Raw genomic sequence first — 6,534 nt, forward strand, 5'->3', positions numbered from 1 at the left:
GAAAGCCCTGGGGAGGTGGGGAAAGCCCTGGGGAGGTGGGAAAAGCCCTGGGGAGGTGGGGAAAGCCCTGGGGAGGTGGGAAAAGCCCTGGGGAGGTGGGGAAAGCCCTGGGGAGGTGGGGAAAGCCCCTGCGCAAACCTGGGTGGCACCGGAGCATCCCCAGTGCCCCGCGGGGGTGGCCGCAGCCCGTTCCCATTTTACGGCAGCTCCAGAGGGGCCAAGAGCTCAAGTGCAACCTTCGGGCAGGCTCTTTCTCCGCAAAACGTTTAGGATGCAGAGGAATCCCCCGAGGCACCCAGGGGTGCAGGGACACGGAGAGAAGGCTCCTGCCCTGGGCTGCGCGGCTCCTGACTTCTCAGGACGCCTTTCATCGCCCACAGCAGCTTAATGCTTCTTCAACCGAACGTTTGCAGAGAGAAGCGGGAGAGAAACGCTGCTCCCGAGGTGCAGGTTATCTCGGAGACCTTCAGTCCCTCCTCGTGTCCCCGCGGAGGTTCCCGACGGAGCCACCTTCCCTTTGCCAGCACCAACACAGAGAAGGGGCCGTGGGGTTTGGGGAGGGCAGGGTGAGAGGAAAGCCTTAAAAAATAGTCTTTCAGGGACGCGGCATTTCCCGCCGGGAACTTGATCACTCCACAAGGGAAAGTCCTCCCTGATGGGACGCACGCCCCATGTCAGGGAAGGGCCACCCGGACTACATGGCTTCCAGGGACTGAAGGGCAGTTTAAACCCCGTTTCAGCCTGGATCGGGTGTGCTGTTCAGGATCCGGCCCCACACGCCGGGAGCAGAGACACTCCCTGCACCGACACCCTGAGCCCTGGGGGAGCAGGGTGGATTTCCAGCTGACCAGAGCTACAGAACCTCAAAGCACAGCAGCACTGATTCGATACTCCGTCCTGCATATATTCCCTCTGCATTCGTTTGACTGAGAGGAGGTGGAATTAAATGCCAGATTCAGAAAGGAAACCCTTTGAAACAACTGGCTACTGTGTGGGAACGCTGGTCATTTTACACAATTATTTTAAGTGCAGGTTGGTAGGAGGTGGCTGAGATCGTATTTCAGAACCAGCTGCCCTGCCAAGCAGTTCTCATACCAGAGCTGATGGGTTTAGGAACATCTCCATCTCTTGTTATCTACCCTTGTCTTGCAAACTGGACCCTCAGTATTGTAAAGTCTCCCATCTAATGAAATTATCCTGAATGTCTTCTATGTAAAATATTAAATGGTTGCCTTTGTAAGTGTCTTTTTGTGTGTGTTTTGGGGGGGTGAGGGTTCTTAAAAAAATTAAATATCTCTGTTATAAATCTTTTGCCCCTGAAATTGTGAATCAAGAACAACAGGATCCTTATGTTCAGATACATGCACTGCTGAGCAGCTGCATTTTTATTTCATATGTACAAACACTGTTTGTGGATACTTCCTAGTGGTTTGACATGGGGTCACATCCAGAGTCACCACTCCTCCAGTCCACCTCCCTCATTGCAGAATATAGCCTAAAAGACCACTATTATTGGGAAAAATATCAGACAACTGTCACATTACCTAACTTAGTGAAATCATAACAAAGGCTTCCATTAGAAGTGACACAACATAAGCTGGAAGGGGTTTTCAATTCCACTTACACTTCTTTCCCCCATTCCTTCCCTGAAATGTCTCACATTCTCAGCATGTTTTGTGGAAGCTTGATCAAAGTCAGAAAATCTGGTTTTGTACCACTCATTCACTTCCTGAGGGGATATTAAACAGCAGAGGGCAAACAGGAATGCTTATTGTCAGATCTGTGAGAAGATACACACTGCTTTCAGTTATTAGATGAATACGAAAACATGTAAAAAATGTGAGATTATTAGCAGAGACTGGTTTTTTTTTTGTGTGTAACTAAGGAAAAGGGCAATTGGAATTGTGCAGGAGGACTCAAGAACAAAAAAACCTGAGTGTGCATCATCCCTCCATCATTTAAAATGCTATTTATAATATGTGAATTGGAAGAAGCATTTATTTTGTAAAAAAAATTAGTCTATCTTCTGTATATTTATATCTAGTGATGGACTAGCAAGTATATTCAATATGTTCGTGACAGGTTTTATTAGGGGGGCAGAGGGGGAAGAGATCAGCGAGAGCTGACAGATAATTTTATCTCACAAACACGATGAAGTATAATTTTACCTGCAGGTTCTTGGCTGCAATTTTTCCATCCTATGTCTGGATGTCCCTCAGAGCAGCAGCCAGGTCCAAGGCTGAGCAGGAGCCACAGCAGCACTGCACAGCTGTTTCATGGAATCTTCGTTGGCCTGTTTTGACAGAAACACACAGAGAGGACGTGGCAAATAATGTGATCCTCCATCCAGCTCCTGGGAAAAGAAAAAAAAAAAAGGCTGCAAAGCAATGCCAAAGGGAAAAGGCTCTGCCCTGTCTGCCCCCCACCATGCCCCTGCCCAGGAACACACCTCCCAGCTGACCCTCCAGGGAAATGGAGACGCAGCAGCATCCACAACCTCCAAGCAATAAGGGAAACTGCACGTGGCCATCAATCCCCCTGCACTCTGGTGCACACTGCTGCCCCACAGCTCCACACCAGCCCCAGGACTCCTGGCCCTGGCAATGGGCATCCCCAGTACACCTCAGTCAAGAGGAGCTCTTGCCCCTTTGCTCAAGAGAGGTGCTGCAGGGCTGCAGAGGACACCTCAAAGCACTGGGAGCCTCCTGAGTTTCCATGTCGCAGGGGGGGATCTCCAGCATAGCAGGATGTCCCTTTGTAAGGCACCAGGAGGCTGGCTGAGCAGGGCATTGTGTGTTCCAGGGGTCTTGGCTTCTCTCTGTCTCTGGGTCTGTGGAGCAGGGAGGGACTCCTTCTCTATAGCTCTGGTAGTGATGGGGTCTGCTGCAGAGCTGTGAAATGGAGTCGTGCAATATGGGGCCTGTTCTGCTGGGAAAAGGACAGCCTGGAAGCAGGGCTGGCAAGGCCCTGTGGTGCCAAGTGCTCCTGTTCCAGCAGCATTAGACAGCCCCTGTGGTGCCAGGTGCAGGGCAAGCAGAGCTGTCCCCTGTGCCCAGTGTGCAGCAGAGCAATGGTATTTATCATAGCTACAGTAAGTCTCCTGCCCAGTCCCTGCCACGCTGCTGCAAGCAGAAGCACAAATCAACAACATGAGGTCACAAAACACAGGTAGCAAAGCAAAGCAAGAAAAAGGCAAGTGGGCAGGTAGAGAAGGGTGATGAAACAAAGAGGTGCCTGCTTGATGCAATAAGTAGCTGCTGCTATTTTGGTTGCTCTAGTATGTTCAGTAAGGCAATGACAGGCTTCTCTGTTGTACAGCAGTTTCTCTCCCTGCTGGCTCCTGGGTGCTGTGCTAAGCTGGGTGTGTTGCAGTTGTGGGTGGCTGTGATCCAAAGGCATAGGATGGCAATTTGGTTCCCCTCTTTGTAGCTGTGACATTGAAATAGTGAAGGACTTTCTCCTTTGAGTTTCATATGCTCAGCAAATTCTGGATTCAGCAAGGTCTGGATGGCTTTTTAGACAAAGGTGGTTGGTTAGAAAGCCTCCATAGGAATTGCTCAGAACTCAGCCTGTGGTCTCCATCACGTCTCCTTGCACTGAGAAGAGAGAAGTAAAGAAAACACAGCCAGGGTATGCAAATTCTTTCTTGCCTACCTTACCACTCAACCTCACATTCCTACTCATAAATAGGGTGTCAAACCCAGACTCTCTCTTACATGTCAAGAAAGGTGTCTCATTCCACCAGCAAAACCATTTAGAAACATCACTGTATCCATTTTATCCCACACATGTTCCCTCTTCACATCATAGTTCCTCATGCATCTCCAGCATCTTAGCTACACCATCAGCAACAGATCACTGCAGAGTCCTGTAGGTCTGAAATGCCTCTTGGGTATTTGACCAGTCTAAGAACAACCATTGGGCCCTTCTTACTGCTCCTGCCGCTCAGAAATTCTTGGTTTATTGCTCCCAGCCCCTGCCAGCTTCAAGGCAAAGGCCAAACTAAGCACCTCTTGTATGCTGCAGGGACAGGGAGGGACATCCACAGACCACCTCTGTCATGACAGAATCAAGATAGGATTCAGGTTGGTCTACACAAACATGTATATGTATATGCATATGTATACACACCTGAATACCTCTAGGCTCATTTTTGCTTAACACAACGCCAAATTTATTAATTCATACATATATATATATATGTATATCCCAAAAGATACCCAGAACGACATTAATTATAGACTCACTGATTTGCTCATTGAATATGTATAAAGTTCCTGTGTTAAGATTTGCTGAACTGAGCCATTTTCTTGCTTATTGATGACAGTGGTGTTGGCTGCTTTGCAGGATATTTACTTCTGACACAGCAGACAGCCTCTCAGTTCAGGCTAACGAAGCTGACAGAGATGTAGAGTTTGCCCACTGTGAGGAGAACCTCCAGGGAGCAAGCAGGCTGCTCTTTGCACGGTATGCTGCATGCAGACCAATAAGGCATACTTAAATTTTAGAATAATCTGCCAGACCATGCAAAAGCAGTCATCTTGTGCTCACAGGTCTTGCCAACTTGTGCACCGAGCGCAATCTTCCCTGTAGAATAAACCAGGAGCTACCTTGCCAAGGATCTGTCCTATGACAGTGCTATGATTCTATGATTCTTTCTGTCGTCGTGATGGCCAGCAGAAACTCTGCTGACTTTCCTGGGTCTGGACCCCAGCCTAGGTTCCTGGTGGAATGGGGAGACCATAGGTGCTGCAGCTTTCCCATAGCAGCTGCCATCTGTCTGTCTTCTGTGCAGGCAGCCTTCCCCTTCCTGCCCACATTCAGCCCTGACAAGTGGGCTTGCAGATGGAATGAGCACACACACTCATCTGGGTATCAAACCACACACAATGTCTCTGCATTGGGATAGCTGCTCAGTCTAAGTTCTGCCACTGTAGGATCCCTGTTAGAGGTCACTAAGTCAGACTGCTGATTTTTGCAGCAAAAGGAGTGGAAATCTGCAATGGACCTGGGACTGGCTTACTCAGTCCACTGATTTCATATATGGTGTGTGTGGAAGACAAGGTAGAGGCAGAGATTAATGTAACTTCTGGCACCAGTGAACATGGGCAGAGCTTGCCTCTGAGACCCTAAGAGTTTAACATTTTTTTTAAAGAAGAGGCCCCTTTTACTGTATCTGTGTTGTCATACCATACATCAGCTCCATGTACCAGAGCCCCAAGGGTACCCACAGCCCTACCCACAGCCCTGGGGGCTCCTCCACCCTGCCCATGGCCCAGGACCCCATCTCAGCCCCTCCGGGCCATCAGGTTCTGCTTTGTGCTGTCAAATAGCATCACTGTGTCCTCTCCCTAAATCTGGAGTGGTGTTTTAGTCAGCTTTTTATCAGAGTGCAGATACTTGGCCTGCAAGCTCATCAGTCCCAGCGTCCTTGTTCTGGGTCAGTCCTTGGTGGCCATGCACTCCCAGCCCTACCAAATGCCAGCCAGACTTGTTTGCCTGGGAGGTGGCAGCTGGTATTCACCTAGACCTCATCAGACTTTTAAAATACCCCGTTTTTTACTGATCTCACTGCAAAACTCAGACATACTTCCCCTGGTGACAGCGCTGCTTGAAGAAACAACAGCACCATCCCTCCCTTCCTCTCTCATGGAAGTGCTGCATCTCCCTGGCCGTGCAGGCACAGGGATCCATGGCTCTTGCCTTGATCACCACCGAACCATTTTGGTTGGAAAAGACCTTTAAGATCAAGTCCAACTGCTAAAATAGCACTGCCAAGCCCACCAGTAAACCATGTCCCTAAGCACCACATTTACACGTCTTTTAAATGCCTCTGGGGATGGTGGCTCCACCGCTTCCCTGGGCAGCTTGTTCCAGTGCTTGACAACCCTTATTAGAAGAATAAATTCTTCTAGCATCCAACCTTCACAGCAGCACATGGATTACTACATTTCAGATCCCCCTTAGAAGTTGGGAGCTGTGAGCATTTTGTATGTGACCACAGGAAAGAGCAGGAAAAGCAAGTTGCAAAGGACTTTAGCTCAAGTCCTTGCTGTCAAACTTAAAATAAAATAAAATAAAAAAATATATATTTAAAAAAAATCCCTCCAGAGGCTCTCTCCAACGAGGAAAATTCCAGCATGTCATAAGCAGAGCCCTGAAACCTTGGGAAGGGGTATGGTAAAGGGAAAAAACTGGATGGTCTTCAGTGTCCCTTCCAAAACCAGCTGTTGTGTAGTTCCACGACTCCAAGGAGCTCAGGTGAGGTGGAGCCGGTTTCAAGACAAGTAAGCGGCGCTATCGGGACCACCGGTCTGTGAGATGTTCCTGGGAGCAGACGGGTCCTGGATTTAGGTTCCGCACTCAAGGAATGCAGGTTTATACTGGACGTAAGGAAGAAAATTGTTTAGAACGCGAGTGGCGAGGCACCGGGACAGGATTTCCTGAGACGTTTGGGATGCCCCTTCCCTGGAATCCCAGCAGCACAGAGTCCCAGGGGTTGGGAGGGCGCTGGGCAGACCCCCCGGCCCAGCC

The sequence above is a fragment of the Chaetura pelagica genome, unplaced genomic scaffold (genome assembly GCF_000747805.2).
Source record: "Chaetura pelagica isolate M959 unplaced genomic scaffold, ChaPel_1.0 scaffold197, whole genome shotgun sequence".
Classification (NCBI taxonomy): domain Eukaryota; kingdom Metazoa; phylum Chordata; class Aves; order Apodiformes; family Apodidae; genus Chaetura; species Chaetura pelagica.